The sequence below is a fragment of the Amblyomma mixtum genome, chromosome 5 (assembly GCF_055824585.1).
Source record: "Amblyomma mixtum isolate Tamu chromosome 5, ASM5582458v1, whole genome shotgun sequence".
Taxonomy (NCBI): Eukaryota; Metazoa; Arthropoda; class Arachnida; order Ixodida; family Ixodidae; genus Amblyomma; species Amblyomma mixtum.
Window position 1 is genome coordinate 166,404,366 of NC_143016.1, and position 19,778 is coordinate 166,424,143.

Sequence of the window (19,778 nt, forward strand, 5' to 3'; positions counted from 1 at the left end):
CACCAGCTATCGTCAGCCACAGTAAACTTACCGACAGTATTATCTCGCACCAGATTACTATCACTCCGAGCCGCTGACTTCAGACCAGGCCATGCGTTCCGTCATTCGCGTTAAGTCAGTGGGCGGCTCTACCACGCGACCAATACGCCCGCGGCTTTTCGAATCTGAGCCGGAGTGCGACATCCGACTGCACGACGGCGCACGCTCCCTCGAGCTGCTTAAGACTGCAGTCGTAAACAGCACACGGAAGTCAACACTAACAAAATGAAATCTGGGGTTCTTAGGGCGTCTTACACGCTGAGAAATACAGTATTTCTACGGAGAGAACTTTGAACCCCGAAAAATGAGAAAGCGGTTTAGTAACGGTCAGGACACGAGTCATTAATACGAGGCGTGAACCTTACTTGATTAGCCGCGTGCTTAGGAAATAAAATACAGCTTATACCGCTGGTAATGACTGCCCCAAAGGTGATTGAAGCGCAGGAACAGTAATTTTGTAGTGAAATCGCAGTTCCACGCGCATTCAGTTTGTTTACAACGAGGTAGCCGTCAACAAAGTTGTGGGTGCAAACGTACTTGATCTCGAAGTTGTGGGAGAACAGCTACTTTTGTCTTTAGAACACTGCATAAGAATGAAATAGTGTATTGGACAGAACCATCGGCTTACCACATCTGGACTTGAGCTGAGCGTCCTCCTCGCGAAGCTCCTCTTCGTGCCCGCGCTGCGCGAACACCGACTTTGTACTGGCTTGATGAGGGGATGGCGACTGGAGCGGGACGCTGGGCGGACGATGTCTCATGAATGAGTAACGCGCGAAATGGTTGAGGGGCGTTATTGGAGTGAACGCAAGTAATCACGGGAAAATAGTCTGCCAGCTACTTCCGGTTCCAATTTTCGCCCACTCACTACAGTCGCCGCGCGTGACGGCATCGTTTATTCACTCATTTATTTGTGCTGTGACATGGTTCATTGTACAGCATCGTAAGATCAGCGCGTGCTGAGTATGTGCGTGTACTGAACGCCCACCTATCTCTGGTCTTCCTCCCGGCTGTCGTCAGCCACCGTAAACATACAGGGAGCATTATCCCGCACCGATGACTATCTCTTCGGGGCGCTGACGGCAGTCCGGGCCACGCATTCCGTTATTCGTGTTCAGTCTGTGGGTGACTGTACGCATTAGTTTTCCTTTTGGAACTCACGATGTCGTCCTATCTGACCGCGGCAATGAATATTGCGCAAAGTTACTGTCGTGTTTGCCGTAGCTAGCTTGAATTTTCATTTGTCTGTAGAGATGACTTTAAGCCACCTTCACACAGGCTCAGTGAGCCCCTGCGCGTGAAAGATGACTTCTTAGAGCGAGTGGCAAGCTGAATTGGGAGGGACGCAATGACGGGTTATTTCCCGACGCCCGGGGCCATCTTTCTGTGACCCTTTCGCATTTTCTGCACCTTTATCACCTAGAATTAGTGTAGAAAAATTTGCAGCACAAATGAAGCGAAAACATGGTGGTGGTGGTTACTACTTTCATCATCATCATCATCAGCCTGACTACACCCACTGCAGGGCAAAGGCTTCTCCAATGTCTCTCCAATTAACCCTTTCCTTTGTCAGTTGCCGCCACTGTATACCCGCAAACTTAATCTCATCCGCCCACCTAGCTTTCTGCCGTCCCCTGCTACGTTTGCTTTCTCTTGGAACCTACTCCGTTACCCTTAAGGACCAGCGGTTATCTTGCCTTCGCATTACATGCCCTGCCCAAGCCCATTTCTTCCTCTTGATTTCAACTAAGATATCATTAACCCGCGTTTGTTCCCTCACCCACTCCGCTCGCTTTCGATCTCTTATCGTTACACCTATCATTTTTCTATCCATAGCTCGCTGCGTTGTTCTTAAAGGGGTCGTGAAACGTTTTCCGAAAATTTTGAACGACGTGTGTATTTGGAATTCTGACCCTTCATTCTATAGTATACTTTGGTTCGTTTTATCGTCTGTGTTGATTGAATAGCGAAAAAAACTAAATTTCGGTTTCCCAGCGCGCGTCCCCCTCAACTCACAGAAAACGTCATTTTAAGAAGCCAATCAGAGGCTTCTGTCGTCAACACAACATGGCGGCTTAGCGAGGCCTGCTTAGCCATAGTTGACCGAGGTTACAGCACGCATATTGACTCGAATGTGGCACCGTCGTCTGCTCAGAATGGAGTCTGCTAGCTCTCAAGCTGACACATGCGCGAAAACTTGGACGGCGCGCCGCACCAGTCGCCGCTTGCGAACTGCCGCCTACAGCAAGCAGGGACACGGAGCGGCAAGCATCTTTGCGCCACTTGACTCATGCCCGGCCCACATCCGGTGTAACACTTTGCCACCGCACAGAACAGCGACAGCGAAGACAACAGCGAAGACAGAACAGCGCCATGCTATCAGAAAGGCTGCCTGTTATATTCGAGCAGTGGCAGCATGCCGAGCTTTCGGAAACGACGCCGCCTGCGGACGCGCCGGGCGATGAAGCTAGCTGCGATCGAGGCTTGCCGGCGGCCCTGGTCGTCGCTAAGCCTACCTGGTTTTGCATCGATACTATCGATACCGCAGCTGAGGGAGCTTCGGAACTGGTCAGCGCTGTAAAAGGTACTACTCTCGTCACCCCTTTAACTGTGAACCTGTCCCATAATAAAATAGATATGCACGATTTCCGCGACGCCAGCGGAGCTAGCAAATGCCAGCTATGCGAGCGGCGACCAGGCAGTAAATAAAGCGGTCATTGGATGAAATTTGCTTGTATCGCCGAATTGAATACTGCCAGCAACTCGGCATCAGCCAAAGATCCTCAAAAATGATTCATTTTTGGCATTCATCTATTCCAGTGCTTGTTATGAGCGTGAAAAAATAATACTAGCGTGTTTTTCTGACGCCTGCGGCCGGATTCCAGGCTGACAGGCCGGCCCCGAGAAACGCGTCCCCACGTCATTATGACGCTGGCGCTCTGCGCGCTCGCATTCTGCCCCTTGTCAGTGCGACGCGCCGCGTGCGGCCTGTCATTGACATCGGTTGGGCGCAGGCGGCGAGCTGCTGTCAGTCGTTGTTACGCCGCTCGAAACGGCACGTCGCGCGCCCGGCAAGTAGCAGTCATGCCGAGAGACCGCGACACACCTGCCTGCGGGAGCCCCGAACGTTAACCTCCGAACCCGGTCGTGGACTCGAGTCATCATCTCTATCGCAAGGCGTGGGTTGACTCGCAGCCCCATCTGCAAATTATGCCTAACCCTCTTCACGCTTCTGGAATATATTTTTCTGCAGCAAAGAACAGAAGCGCGGAGCCGATGCGCGCCGCGATAGCTGACTCGTTCGTATCGAGTTCATGTAAAGAGAGAGTCGTCGAGATGGGCTGGCCTTGCTCAGCTCGATTCTCTGACTCAAACCACCGCTGTCAAGGAACACCACCTAGATAGGTTCACGTAAGCAAGGCTATGTCGAGCCGCTGATACTGAAGCCAGAACCGAAACCGAAACTGGCCCCAGGTCAGTGATTGATGTATGATTACACACTGCAGTTTAACAGAGTGCAATTACGCGTGCAAATAATTGGAAAACCTTGTTTCACTTTCTGAATTTCTGATAAATCTATTATTTTAGTGCAAACGAAAGTTGAAGATATCTCTACGTTTCTGAAGATCTTAAAGTGACGTAGTCGAGTAGTGCGTGTGCCAGCCGACGGCGGCGCATGGTCGTTTCATGAGCTGAAAAAGGCAGCGATTTCGAACGGGCTTTATTAAATGCAGACTGAATATTGAGTCGAAATATTTCGGAATTAGCATGTCTAATGTTTATGGAAGCAGCAAAAATTAAAATCAGGCATCTTCATTTTCTTTTCACAACCCCTTTAACTTAAGCTGAACCCTTTTTGTTAGCCTCCACGTTTCTGCCCCATAGGTGAGTACCGGTAGGATACAGCTGTTGTATACTTTTCTCTTCAGTAATATTGGTAAGCTACCATTGATGATCTGAGAGAACCTGGCAAATGCGCTCCACCCCAATCGTTATAAATATCTTCCAATATTTTCACATAGCACTCTTCTACACCCTGATTCCGCAATGCCTGCATGACAGCTGAGGTTTCCCCTGAGTCAAATGCTTTCTCGTAATCAATGAAGGCTATATAAAGGGGTTGGTTATATTCTGCGCATTTCTCTATCACCTGATTGATAGTGTGAATGTGATCTATTGTCGAGTATCCTCTACGAAAGCCTGCCTGATCAATTGGTTGACTAAAGTCCAAGGTTGTCATGACTCTATCAGCGATTACCTTAGTAAATACCTTGTAGGTTACTACTTTACTACCACAAAAAGGGGAAGGGATTAGTTGGTGCTGGGCCGAGTAAAGGTCGGCCTCCAGTCGGGGGCGACCTCTTGACCTCGCTTGATAAGGGCTTGTGGGGTTGTGTTTCTCGACGTGGTCAATAGCCGGCCCCATTTCACTGCTGAGGGAGCTGGCAAAAGTGTCGTCGGAGGGGGTTTCCTAGCACATTCCCATAAAATATGGTCTTTGGTAGCGTGCGTGTTGTCACCAGAGTGCGGACATGCAGGGTCATATTCACTGTTAGTGATTAGACATAATCGGTAGGGGTTAAGAATTACCTTTTTTTTGTAGGCGTCAGAATGTCGTGGCTTGCGCCCTGTCTAGGTCGGGGTGAGGGGCGGGATACGTGCATCTTTGCTCGCGATAAGAGTGTGTAACCTCCACGTACGAGCGAGGTGCCTCGGCGGGGGCTTCCGCTCCCGAGAAGTATCCCGTCCTCCGGTTAGTTAAACCTTGGACTAGACGGTCGACCCCCTCGTTTCCAGTGTTACCCGCGTGAGCCGAAACCCATACGAGGTTGATGTTGTGATTTAGAGCCAGGTTGCGCAGAATTCGCATTGCGAGCGCGCTTACCGAGTTTTTGGCGAAACTTTGAAAGGCGCTCTTAGAGTCGCTTAAAATAGTTTTGGTGCGGGGATCCGCGGTGGCCAGTGCGAGAGCTACTTCCTCAGTCTCGCGTATTTTGCAGTGTGAAAGGTTGTGGCGATAACGGGGGCTGACTTTGGAGTGGCCATGCATGCCACGTATGTTCCGCCTTTTATGTGTTGATATGCGTCCGCGACACTGCTCGTGGTTAGTTTTCGTACTGTTTCACAAGGGGCTGCGCCCTTACCTTCCTGCGGGCGTCGTCTTTGTCTGACACCATATTCTTCGCTACTGGTCTAGCAACTATTCTACTGGTAATGTCGACTGATAAATCTCATGTTTGACATACCTCCTCAGCAGGGTGGATGGAGAGTTTGTGGAGAATTACGCGTCCGGCAGCTGTCGCGACAAGCGGGTAACTTGTGCCATCATATGGGCTTCTATTAGATCAGCGAGCGTGCTAACTACATCAGTTGACCTCAGATGGCGTATGCCGGCAGGCCAAGGGACGCCTTGTATGCTGTTATAATGATGCTATTAAGAGCGTATTCGTCCCTGCAACGCAGATGCTACACTCTAAGAACTGATACTCCTCCATTAAGAGTAAAAGAGCCTCGCTACTCCTGCAGGTCTCAATCTACTCTCTCTACAAACGAGAAAGAGTGAAAGGTCCTGTTCACTCCTCTTGACAAAAGAGTAAAATGGCATTTCCACTCCTGCGTACTTCAAGGGAGTTCAGTGCTTGTTTTACTCCTCCGCCCTTACGGCCATACATTCGTAAGGGCGCGCTAGCTTCTCGGGGCCGGCCTGCCAGCCTGGATGCCGGCGTCAGAAAAATGCACTGGTATTGTTTGTTCACGACCAAAGCTCTGGGATAGAGTATCATTAGCCAATGTCGAGTTGTTGGTAGAAGCGATAACAGCCATACAAATTTCCTCCCATAGCCGCTTTGCTGCTGCTCTGGAGTTCGCCTGGCCTCTGATATAGCTCCGCTCCTGAAGGGGTCGCGGAAACCGAGCATATATTTATTTCCCTATGACGCGGGGTTCAGAGTAAAACGGTGCCGAGGGTAGCACCTAAGTGCTGGCCAGTTTCGAAGCGCATTCAGCTACAGCATCTATGTGAAATCGGCTAGGTTTAGCGACGACAAGGGCAGCCAGCGAGCAGCGCACAGTTCGTCGCCCGGCGCGACCGCGGGCGGCGTCGATGCCGAAAGCTCGGCTCGCTCAATGATTCGCTCCGTAGCTTGCGAATCGCGCACGCAAGGCTGGAAAATCGAGCAGCGACTGGCCTGCGATTGAGCGAGCCTTTATGCCCACGTTTGCAGCACAGGTGAACAAATTTAGCACACATGTATGCATGGAATATCGGCTGCGTTGCGGCGATTCTTAAGCTCGTCCTCGACGCCATCATCACCGTTCGGGTCGACCCGAGCATATCTTTATTTCACTACGAGACATAGTTCACAATAAAACGTACTTACAATGCAAAGAGTAGCACCTCAGCGCTAGCCAGTTTCGAAGCGCTCTCAGCTCTGGCATCGAAGTGAAACCTCCTAGGCTTAGCTACGAATACGGCAGCCAGGGAGCAGGCCGAAGCTCGTCGCGCGGCGCGCTCGCGAGCAGCGTCATTGCTGAAAGCTCGGCTCACTCACAGATTGGCTCAGAAACTTGCGAATTGTACTCGCAAGGCTGGTAAATCGAGCAGCTAGCGGCTGGCCTGCGACTGAGCGCACGTTCGCAGTACAGGTGAACAACAATTAGCGCACGAATGCTTGGGATACCGGCTGCGTTGCGGCCACGTTAAGGCGATTCTTAAGCTCGTCCTCGACGCCATCGTCACCGTACGTGACACACAGGCTGAGAACTTAAATTCGAGTACGTGCTAAAGTAAGCTGCTCGTATTTCTCGGAACAATCTGAACTCGAAAAGACAGTTGCTTCTGTCGGCTTCCATGCATGTGGGCTTTTGCTAGTGAAAGTACACTCGAACAGGATGCGGCGAGTGCGGGCCGCTGTTGCATATAAGCTAAAGTGTGAAGCAAGTATCGTCGTAGTTCCGTAACGCAGTTGATATCACAGTAATCCGCTTGTACGGGTCACATTTAAGCTCTGTTTCATGTAGATCTCCGTCGAGCATGCCAGTGTCGCGTTGAGTAATGCATCGCAGCAGCTCTTTGTCCTACCGCTCGCGTCGAACATATCCTTGATATGGACCAGTTTGCGATACGGTGCGTTTCTTCGCGTTTTTTGTCGCATTTAAGGGATTTTCGCTGCCGTCAATCGAAATTGCATTCCGTCAACAGCGTCGTCTGCGCCGTCGTCTGCTAGGACACCCGGGGATGGGATCACAGGATCGCAGCTTCTACAAACGACATGTCAGCAAAAGTATCTAAAAGCGCTTTGGTATTCGCATTTAATAAAGAAATAAAATGAAAAAATATAAGTTGCTTTTGTTGCGAACACAATTCAAATATTAGTAATAAAAAAAGCGCATTTGTAGGTTTTTTCAACGAAGCAAAACTGCAGCCATCGTCACGTTTTGTGTTATTTGGGTTTTCGTAGCATTGTTTGAGTGCTCGTGCGGTGGACGTGTATGAAGAACACAAGTGTGTTTTGGAAACCAACGACGAGAATTACGCCCTGTCAACACTGGTGATTTTGAACGGGTAAAGCCGTGAAGAAAGGTAGCGCTACGACTTCTTGTCATCTGGAGAGGCAACGAAGAAGAATGTGCGGTTTTGCTAAGCCTTGATGAGCCGTCTGAACGGTGAGTCCCGTGTACGTTTCTTTACTTCTGATCTCTATTCGCACGCGTTATTAGTGTGCGCCTATATAGGGATGGCAGTGCAGGCAGTCTGCGTGCGGTTGCCTCAGCTATAATGCGTTAAGGCCGATTCACACGACGGTCCGTTGGCCCGCGGCCCGCGCACTACGTATTCAGGCGCGCTGTCGGCCGCGGCCACCAGTTATCACAACAGAGTTATGCGGTCGCTTGCTAGCGCTGCGAAAAACAACAGACAATGTTTATTACATTCCAATAGCATAGATTTGTGCTACGTAGGAGAGGATGATGAGCGTGCAGAGCGCTCTTGCTAGGCCAGCTGCGGACAGACAAGGGAACTGACAACGGTCGAGTTGCCTCGCGGCTGGTGTCCGTCGGATTGATTTGTGCTACTTAGAAGATGACGATGAGCGGCAGTGCCGCGCGACAGAGCACTCGCGCTAGGCCAGCTGCCAACAGACAGTGCTCAGTGTGTGTACTCGTGGGATTAGTGCTTACGCCTTAATATTTGTCATACAATTTTTTCGGGGACAATGATCGCGTGTAAAAGGCTGGGGCATATCCCTTGCCTAGTCATTTGTAAATTTTTATCTGTGCTTCCCCATGGAACAGAATTTGACACAGTATTATGTCAAAGTTAGATCGTTCTTGCGTCTGCCCTGAGGTGTAGGTGTCGATGCTTCCTCGCCTTCAGATTTTGAGAACTGTTTGGGATGCAACTGCGCACTTATTTAGGATTTCAAGCTTTTTGCTATATCCCTCGTTTGTGCGGCCCGCTTTCAAGTCGTTCGCTATATCGGTGATGGTTTGTTATTGATTTTCACTTTCTCTTATTTATTCTTGGTTGACTGCCACCAGCTGTGCTGCCGGCGATTCTCCGCGCTCGGAACTATTCCCAGGCACGAGACCCTACCCACAGACCTCCCTGCACCACACTCACCAGTTTTCTTCGGTATTTTTTTCCCTTGCTCTTACTTGCATTGCCACTAGGCAGTTTTTATTTCTGTGCAGATTTGTTAAATGCAATACCAATTTTCGTTTCATGCTGTGATGTGAGATATCGTGCTTCTTGCTAATGAATGCATGCCTTTTCCATCCTCTCGTCATTTGTGCAAAGCAGACGAGTCTACTGGTCGCTACGTTCAATTTAAAAATACCTTCGGTGCTGCTCCAAAGCACCCTAGTAGTAATAATTAAATCCTGTGCATGCTATATTCGAATAGTTACGCTCTTTTCATCATGCATAAAAATAGTGGTATTCCAGCCTGCTCATCTTTCTATGCGGTTGTGACAGTCATGTAAATCTACTGAAAAAATGTATATCGGTGCATCACATACAATCTGTTCATTTCTTTTGTCATGGGCCATCTCATTGCTTTTTGTGTTCCTATGTGAATACCTTATTCTAATTTATGAAGCAGTAGACAATTTCTTCTTTGTCATTCATGACATTGTTACGGCCACTGACAACAGTTGCTCTGACATATTTATTTGCAGTTGCCAGCTGCCAGTATCTACTGGGCCATTCGTGCTTCCAGCTTTTGGCTGTGCTATCTCTCCTCAGCTGTTTGTGGTAGGTATTGTTTTCCAGTGATGCATACCTTACCTGCCTATTTAGAAAAATTTCGTAGACATAGGCTCACAGCCGGGTTTAGAAATGCATGCAGAGCTCTACGTGCACTTAGCAGCAGTACCTCCCTGTATAATCACATGAATCTGATCCTGAATTACATGAATGTAATTGCATGATCTGTATGAAATAGTCGCTCATGAAGCTTTTGACTGCTGCTGTTAACATAATGGAGTTTACACTGCTTCAGGTGCAGTGACTATTTCACACATGTTGCCTCTTATGCATATGTGCCCTCTGAAAGGGCGAACATATTCCTTTATCCCTTTAAAAAACATTGTGTTCTATCATGATGCTTTACCGGTATTTCTGGTGTATAGACCAAAATGTCACTCAGTATTGTAACATGAAGCGGGAACTCAGTTTGTCCAATGTTTTAGAGGTAACATGAAGCGGGAACTGAGTTTGTCCAATGTTTTAGGGGTCCTAAAACATTGGACCAACACAGTTCCCACTCGAGTTATTGATCACTTCGCTCTCGCCCTACCATAAGCTTGCCGTCCAGGTTGGACAAATTGGTAGAGCGACTGCTCCAGTGAAGTGGTGGTTCTGAGCTCGAACACCGGACCAGGACGAATCTTTCTTTAACTACGAAGTTTCTGTGAAAGCTGTATAGCTTTCCTTTGTAGCCATTTGGCTGTGCTCGAGTGGATGTCAATGAGTAATTACTCCTTATTACAGATCTTTTGTCAACGCCAAACTGATTCAGTAGCAACAAATAGTAGAAGGGTAAAAGCATGCTGCTCCCAAAAATTCGTTAAGCATGTTATAAAATGTATGCTGTATTGTTTTAACTGCTGCAAAGAAATAACGGTGATGTTAGATGCCCAGCCCCTATTAGGTAAACATAGCTCGCAATTAACACAGTGGATCGAAAAGAAATATGTACTTCAACCCTCACGACGACCCTCACCCCAGTAAAACAAAAAGTGCCAGTGTTGCCATACTTGAGAGCTTTGCTCTTTAAAAGTGCAGTAGACTGCTACTCAAAGTTGACAAAAAAATGCGTCTCGTTTTCTGCATGTGCATTCCACAGTGCTGGTGCCATTTTCACTGGCCATTGACATTCAGTCGCATGATGTGCACCCCGCTCCTCGAGTTGATTTTGTTTGTCTTGTGAACCTGCCGTCAAAATCAGTGCAGGATAATGCTTCCCCAGTTGATCTGCAGTTAACCTTGTCCTTTGCCAGCTGCTGTCACCCTTTCTCCACAGAGAAGGGCGGTGGGAGTCCAAGCCAGGTGGAGTTGAAATATTTGACTAGTAGTGGACAGGGATCCTGCGGTTTGTTGAGGACACAGGCAAATTGGAGACTTATGGAAGAATTTTTTTACCAGCCAAAAAAGACGCATACACAAGAGAGAACCGCACAGGACAAGGGCTGGTAAAAGCCGTAGTCCTCTGTGGTTCTCTCTCTCTTGTGCATGCGTGTTCCTTGGCGGGTAAAAAAATTCATCTGTAAGTCTCCAATTTGCCGGCTTCCTCCACAGATTGGAGGATCCCTGTCTGTTACTAGTCAAATTTCACTACTCCACCTAGATTGGACTCCCACTGCCCTTCTCAAACTTTTGAAATCCTGTTGCCCTAGCAGATCATCAGCTGTCGGTTGTATTACTTTCGCTTCAGTGAAATTTGACATGTAGCGGACAGGGATCCTAGAATTTGTGGAGTACACAGGCAAACTGGAGACTTATAGAAGAATTTTTTTACCAGCCAAGGAAGACGCATACACAAGATTCGTTGTCTGTGTTTCACTACTGAAAGTTCTAAATGTGTGCAAAAGTGTATCGTGCATTCGCACGTATTTTGAAAACTCAATTTTTGCAGCGTTAGGTTTTCGGAATTGGAGCTGTAGCATTGCCGCCACAGAATCCCGCTCGTGAACAAAGCGCACACTTATTTGCTAGGTATATATTCGGTATACCGCAACCAGTACACGTCACTGTTTGGAAGGTTCTGTCGCGAAATTTCTGATTGTGCAAGGTAGCTTTTCTTTTAAATTCAAGCGCTCTCTATTTGCTTTTTCCTGTGCATATTCATCGGTCGTTTCAATTCGGAAACGTTGGTGCTGCAAGATGTGCATACGGAAGCTACTTTTGTGCACAAAGCTCCTGAATTTTTGAAAGCGCAGCTCTGACAGTTCTCGTTGTCATAAATAAGTACAAAGCAGCCTAATCTTTTTGGACACACCATTTCATGCTCTTAGCTGTTTCTGAGAAACAGGCTGCCTTTTTTTCTGTTTTTGGTGTGAAACATTCCTAACAACTTCTTTCTTTCTCCATGCACAGATAGCCTATGCATACACGGGCAGCTTGATTGCAATATTTAGGGCAATATTTATAACAGGTGCAGTGAGCCTTGGTGCATGTGGACAGAAATTAAGCTAGGGTGGGGTGGGGTATTTTCGCACAGGGTAATGTTATGCGGAGGGTCTGGCGTATTGAAACCGAGTCTTTCTGAGCTCTTATTAGACGTCCCAGCACCAGGACAGTAGTTGAGGCTTTTCTTCTTTGTTGTCCAGTCAATGGTTTCCATCACATAAAATAGCCTTAATTCTAGCTATCCCGTGGCCGTCTAACAGAATGATGCAGATATACTGAAGTGATCAGTGTTGTATAAAAGTAGTGAGAACATTGCAAATGCAAGACAACTTCATTGGTTTGCAGTGCACTAACGTGGCAGTCATAGAGAATTACACATTACATTTGCAAATCTAAATTGTGCATAATAGTATGGACTGGCACGTAATGTGCGAAGTAATCACAGTTATCTCGTTCATGCCAAATGCTAGTGTCAAACATTGTCAGTATTGCATATTTATAAAGAGCAGACATGCTGTGCCTAACTTGTCGTTGGATAGATTTTATTACTATGAAAGCAAAAAGTTTACACATGGCTGTCGTGTTCTTGCGTGGGAAGTAGTATTATCTTAAATGAGTATAAACACCAAATTTTTGGTTATGTGTGTTCTTTGTAGCGACGTGCTGGGCATTCGTATACATAGAATTGTTGCATAGTATTCGTCTCCAATCGCTAAATAATTACAACCAGATTTCTTTTCTTCCCTGTTTCAATAGCATAGCAATTGCTATGACATCAGTGTTCAGTATAGGTTATGGAAGGCACAAAAAAGCTACGATATCGCTACTTCATCATTTTAATTAGTTACAATGCTAAAGCCAGCCTGCCTTAAGAGTCGGAATCACAATGAATGACGAAGCCGCAATTATATTGCAGTTTTCCTCATGCCTCCCCTGGCTTATACTGACCTTTGATGCCATTGCTCAGTTTTTAAAAGTGAAGCAGGAGAGAGAAGATATTTAATTACAAATTATTTAGCAGTCATAGGCGAATACTGTGTGGTTATCCGTGCATAGTAATGCCTTATGCATCATTAAAAAAAAAATGTGGAACTGAAATTTGCTCGGCTGCTGACCCAAAAGACGCGGGTTCGATCCCGGCCGCGGCGGCTGGAATTTCTTTGGAGGAGAAATTCTAGAGGCCCGTGTACTGTGCGATGTCAGTGCACGTTAAAGAACCCCAGGTGGTCGAAATTTCCGGAGCCCTTCACTACGGCGTCTCTCATAGTTGAAGTTCAGAATGGCGCAAAAGACACACACACAGGAAAAAAGGGGATGACACAAAGAGCGCCTACTACCAACTGAATTTATTTCAGAAACACCCTCTTTTATAAGGCAAGACATATCAAACACGAACCGGAAGCAGAAAAAACACATATTCATGGTTTGATTTCACATTTTGAAACACCATCGGCAGAAAAGAAAAAGCCACAAGAACAAAAAACAGAATCTAGAACTACACGTGCCCGTCTAAGAAACCCAGCTCCTGGCGGCATAGTTTAATCGTCAAAGATATCTTTGACGATGCTGTTGCTGATGTTCTTAACATTTTTAGAGACAGTTCTCAAGGCCTTACCTTTACTTGGGAACTGCCTCAAGAGGGTAAAATCCAGTTCCTGGACATTCTGTTTGATTTTTCTAAAAAAGACCATGTGTGTTGGGTGTACAACCCCCGTTCTAAGAAAAGCCTCATGCCGTTCAGCAGTGCCCACTCCAAACTGGTCAAACGCAGCATTGCCATCACGTGCCTACACGCAGCTCTCTCGAAATCCTGCGATCATTGTGTGCAGGCCGGCTTTGACAAGCAGCTAGTGAGACTGGGTAGCGCTGGCTACCCGTGTATGATGATAACAGCGATATGTGAATCTCTGCTACAAAGAATCAAGGTCACTTCTAGCGGTGATACGCAAAGCAAGCAGGAAGACAAGAGGCCTGTGGTGGTAATTCCGTACATGCATAAGATAGCGCACAATATCAAGAAGGTAGGGGGTCGATATGGTGTAAATGTGTTGTTTTCAGCACCATGCAAACTTGCAAAAATTTGCTCCATGATGAACAGACGACCCCGAAGATGCGCTATCAAACATCAGATACGGTTCACTGAATGCAAGTCCGAAGTCGTGTATCGCATACCGCTCAGCTGTGGATCCGCCTACATTGGCCAGACTGGCCGGTGTTTCAATGAGAGAGCTAGCGAGCACAGAAGAACAATTAAAAACAATGACAGGGGCAACCTGCCGGATCACTGTAGGGAGTGCAGAGATTGCGGACCGATGCTGGAACAGGCAACGTTTATCGGCAGAGGCAAGGAGCGATTTGAAAGAGAGATTATAGAAGCATACCATATACAGAAAGCTGGGTCCACGTGCATTAGCACTTCATCGATTAAACTATGCCGCCAGGAGCTGGGTTTCTTAGACGGGCACGTGTAGTTCTAGATTCTGTTTTTTGTTCTTGTGGCTTTTTCTTTTCTGCCGATGGTGTTTCAAAATGTGAAATCAAACCATGAATATGTGTTTTTTCTGCTTCCGGTTCGTGTTTGATATGTCTTGCCTTATAAAAGAGGGTGTTTCTGAAATAAATTCAGTTGGTAGTAGGCGCTCTTTGTGTCATCCCCTTTTTTCCTGTGTGTGTCTTTTGCGCCATTCTGAACTTCAATCATGAACCAACTAGCCCCAAAGCAAGTTCGTCTCTCATAGCCTGGGTCGCTTTGGGACGTTAAACCCCATAAACCAACCCAAACCAAACTGAAATTTGTTGTCTGCCTCTTTGAGATGAAAAATTTTGAATTTTTCCTTCACTATTTTAGAGCATGAAATTCAGTTAATGGTATCTGAGAAACAGGAATTGCAACAGCCATTTCTCTTCAGCAAGAAAACTGTCATTGGTTTAGGTGTTTTCCCGATTCAAGGTTACCTTATATTTTAAACTGCACAATGTATTATGTGACAAGAAACCGTCAAGCACAATAGGTGTGGTTTTAGAAATGACTGGAAGTGATAAGGGAATACATTTACTTAGAGCAGTTAGTGACCGCTGATCCGGATCATGAAGGGTAATAACTAGAGGAATATGAATGGGGTGGAGTGCATATGGCAGGTTCTCTCAGATCATGAATGGCAGTTTTTCAATACCCCTCAAGTGAAAAGTATACAACAGCTGTATCCTACCGGTATTCACCTATGGGGCAGAAACGTGGAGGCTAACGAAGAGGGTTCAGCTTAAGTTAAGGACAACGCAACGAGTTATGGAAATAAAAATGATAGGCGTAACGTTAAGAGATCGGAAGCGGGCGGAGTGGGTGAGGGAACAAACGCGGGTTGAAGACATCCTAGTCGAAATCAGGAGAAAAAAGGGTGCTAGGGTAGGGCATGTAAGACGAAGGCAAGATAATCGCTGGTCCTTAAGGGTAACGGAGTGGATTCCAAGAGAAGGCAAGCGTAGCAGGAAGCAGCAAAAAGTTCCATGGGTGGAGGTTTGCAGGAACACGGTGGACATAGTTGGCGAAGGACAGGGTTAATTGCAGAACATGGGAGAGGCCTTTGCCTTGCAGTGGGCGTAGTCAGGCTGATCATGATACTTGCAGAAGAGCTTGCTCATGTTAAAATTTTCATTTGGTAAATATGTGCTTGTTTTACATGCACACAGCTTTTGAAAGGACTAGGATAGTGATAATTGTATTGGGCTTAATAAAATTGTAGCTCTGAATGAAGGTTTGCAATGAAAGGTGTCTGCACTTGGTCACAATATAGGTACGCACTAGTGGCGACATGACACACACGATCAGTACATTCTAGTTGTATTCTTTCTTTTTTTCCATGGGGTTATATGCAGGATAGTATGAAAAGGGCATTGGAATTGACTCTTACTTGCATTATTTTCATTCATGTTTGCAGGCACCCGGAGAAATGCACGCATAGCCAAAGCTCCTTCACTCAGCCGAGCAAGCTACGGCATCATCCAGCATCTTAGTTTCTTTTGAGCGCTTACAGCTCACTGCGGTGGATTTGGTAGATGGGTTTACTTTGCTTTTGGCAGTGTTCTTGGCAAGTACACCCCAAAAACAAAGCGGGTTTGTCTGCTGCTTGAGACACTAATGGGGCTTGATCCTAGCGAGCGCCTCCCGAGCGTGTTTTGGGCAGCCACAGCAATCACAGCAATGACTTGAGAAATAAAAGTTATCAGTGTTGTACATTTGTGTCATTATTTCTTGAACCATTGTTATTCCCAACGCAGACAGAGCACCATACTAATGTGCAAACTGTAGTGTAGCCATAAAGTAGTTGTATGAGCAAAAGTTATTCTACTCAAAGATTATAATCCCTTTTGCTCATTACTCTTTTGTAGATGTAGCGCAGGTGGATCCTGCAAAACATATGACCAACTTGCTCTGAAGAATATGTGAAATAAGAAAATTAGTAGGATACATTGAAAACACGTGAAACTCCTTTTGAAGGAGTAAAATAAGATCTGGGCTGATACTCCCTGAAGGAGTATAGTCACTCTAACAAACGGAGTCCTGGAACTCTACCTGAAAGAGTAGTAGGATGCTGTTTCAATGTGGTAGATTTACTCCCTCGGAGGAGTGCCTGTACTCTATTGCAGGAGTAGTACAGTACTCCTTGAGTAGGTGTTGGATCACTCTTTGTCCAGAGGGAGTAATTTTATTCTGGAAAAAGGAGTGGAATATGGGACAAGCGAATACTCCTTCAAAGTGTGTTCTGGGCACTCCTCTGCACTCCTTTAGTTCTAAGAGTGTAGTACGGTCAGGCGTACGTGATTCGACTTATTAAGAATGATTGCATGATCCTGCATTGGTAGGCTTTTCTCATGCCCCTGCGACGAATGGCAATGCGCCTCACCAGCCCGCGTGTCTGGTGTGCCGTGACGCGTAGGCGGCGGATCCCTTCCGTGTTGAGAGTATTCTTCTAATACACATGCCAAGAACCCTGACCATGGCTACCAGCGGTATTGGATGGTTGTCAATGTGCAACTGGATAGGTTCCCGAGGGTCGGGTGCTGCCTGTGAGGCTTGTTTGTTCCTGTTAACGAAGAGTTCAGATTTAGCCGGTGAACACGCAAGGCCGTTCCCTGTGTACCCATCAGTTCAATCGTAAATATTATAAATTCTTTCTACAGTGTGCTCGTATGCGATCTGCCACCGTTGTATGCATGTGTTTATTTTATTATTAAGGCGGAAGCCTTTAATGTCTCATCGTTGTAAGCAGCAGTTGTCGACAGAAAATGTCACGCTTTTAAATTGGTGGAAACGGTCGTGACGTCACAGTGCGCGAATTTCAAACGGGGCTAATTGTGCTTGTGCTAGTAACCATGCAACCAATTGAAGGGATCGTACAGTGATGCTCCAAGTAAGTGGGAGTGAGCTTAGTTAATTGCTTAATTACCCAATTAGCCTAATTAGCTTTACTAGTCAGGCCATATAAATAAATAAAATTGATTAAGAAATTGGTCGTGCTCAGGAATCGAACCGCGGCCTCGGGCGTGAGAGACGAGCATGCTATCCACTCCGCCATGCCAGCTCGATAATTTGTAACGAACAAAGGCGCGTCTAGTGAATACGGTGTCTTCGCTCACTATCATCCTCCCCCCTTCCCTTCCGGCCAGGTTTAGGTGTCCACCGAGATATGAGAGACATACATTTCCTTTCCTCAAAAACCAATTTACTGACGAGCGAGGCGTAGAACCGAATGGGCGATAGCGTTCTATGGACTCCTTGGCAGCGTTGCAAGACGCTGTCGCGTTCCACTCTTGGGGCATCAGTGACCACACTTTAGGTCAAAAAAATGCCCCCCTGAATTTTGTGAGACAGTTACTGCGTAATTTCCTTTCCTCAAATACAATTTTCATTTTCTTCATTACGGCTCCTCTTTATCTATCTTCTTTCACTCCCAATTCCTCCCTTCCTCCACGGTGCGGTTCAGGTGTCCACCGAGATGACAGAGAATTACTGTGCCATTTTCTTTCCTCAAAAAGCGTTCGTTCAAAGGGCAAGGCATCGCGCTTAACGGGTGGTGTTCCGTGGACTCCCTGGCAGCGCTACAACGCGCTGTCGCGTTCCACTCCTAAAGGCAAAGCTTACGCGTCATTAATTAGCGGTTAATTAGTATTCAGACATTAATCAGTAATTAACTATTAATTACTGCTTTGTCATCACTTAGTAATTAGTACTCAATTGTATGTGACGCCACCAGTGCCACAGAAACAGCGAAGGTGGTGCGGAAAACGCTTCCGCCTCTACCCACTTTAGACAGTCAAAGTGCCCCCTGAATTTTTTTTGTAATGGCTCTTAGATGAGCCACAGGCATTTTCATGCTATTTTCTTTAGCTTTTGGCCTGTGGCTCATCCTAAAGACTGTATGCACATTTGTAAAATAAAATAAAATTTGGATTGTCAAATCTCTGAATCGCGTCTGGAGCATGAGTCTGCCAGTAATTAATTAACTGCCACGCAATTTGCTCACAATGCAGTGGGCAGGTTGTGGTGATGATGCCTCAAGGTAAGACTTGGTAGCTAGGTAGGTTGGATATGTTTGAATAGTTTCTAAATTTTTTTCTTATTTGCCTATTAAATATTTCTGGTGAGGTTTCCGAAAAATATCAGTCTATTCTAGGCTTGGCCTCACGAGTGTTTTACAGCAGGAAAAGCATTGCAAAATCTTCTTCTGAGGAAGTGAAACTTTCCCTGAGCCTCCTTAGTTTTAAGTTTTGTTATTTATGCGTTGTTCCCAGTTGTGCAGTGGCACTTTCTCATGCTTGTTCTGACAACTGCTTGTTCTGACAACATTAAGTTTTTTTCCCCAAAGAATGCACGAAGTTTGAATTGATGATATCCATTTAACGTTCATATAACTTTTGATCTTATATGGAAACATGTATGGAATTTTGGATCTTGTCTACACTATGCAGTCATCCGCAAAGAGTTAGATTGGTACCCCAGGGTCAGCTCATAAATGGATATCATTCATGCATATTAAGAACACATTGTTTACAGTTCCTCAAAAGGCAGTCAGTTTCTATAATTACGTTGTTTTAAATCCCTATAGTATTGATAAGGAAGTAATTCAAATGCCTTAGAAAGGTTTAGAAAGACAGCACCTAACTGACCCTTTACATAAACAGCATTTTCGATGTCGTAAGTTATTCCTTCCAACTGTGTGGTTGTAGATAACTGGGATTGAAAGCCGTGTTTAACTGTTAAGGAGATTTCAGCTTAATTTCAGTTTAAATACTGCATTTTTATGGACACTCTGTTTATTTTGGAAAGTGCATCTGTATCAGAATCCACAGGAGTGACTCGACACAATCCCTGTAAAATTAATTCAAGATAATATGAGATCTATTAGCCGTGCATTTATTACACCTGTTTAATCACTGATTCAGAGCTCAACATTTCCTGAAAAGCTAAAGGTCGCTAAAGTGGTGCCTATTCATAAAGAGGAAGAGCAGTCAGTACCAAGTAATTACGGGCCAATTTCGGTCCTCAGTATTATTAACACAATTTTTGAAAAATGTCTGTGTTCACATGTCAGGAAATTCGTAAGCAAATATATTATAATGAGCGCCAGCCAGCACGGCTTCACACCGGAGAGGTCCTAACAGAAATTTTAAAACAAGATAGCTCTAGTTGTGTATTTAGACATGAAGAATGCGTTCGATACCGTTAATCACACCATCCTACTTGATAAACTTCGTAATTACGGTTTTAGAGGGCAAATAGCAGAATTATTCACCAGTTATCTCACCAACCGCAAACAGCAAGTTGTAATGAATAACTTGATGTCTAAACCGCAGGCCGTGCTGACTAGAGTGCCGATCTCTTTTTCACTGTATGTGAATGACTCTCCGTCAACCTTAAAATATCCTTAAGCATTAATGTATGTTGATGACACGGCATTGGTATTTATAGGAGAATGAATTTAAGAACTAAACAGGAAAATAAACGAAGAACTTGTCAGGGTCCTAAAGTGGTTTACTACCAACCAGCTTACTGTTAATATTCAGAAAACAAAATACACAGTGTTTAGCTCCAGGGAAAAAAGTTTAAACTACA

General features: G+C 45.9%; 1 long non-coding RNA gene across 1 annotated transcript; it reads left to right on the forward strand.

The window, feature by feature from the left end:
* The first annotated feature begins 7,479 nt into the window (after positions 1–7,479).
* LOC149344514 (uncharacterized) lies at positions 7,480–15,719 on the forward strand. The gene is made up of 4 exons (XR_016283205.1): positions 7,480–7,704; positions 8,578–8,671; positions 9,217–9,292; positions 15,604–15,719. It is a non-coding gene; the product is annotated as an uncharacterized LOC149344514 (long non-coding RNA).
* The last annotated feature ends 4,059 nt before the right edge of the window (positions 15,720–19,778 follow it).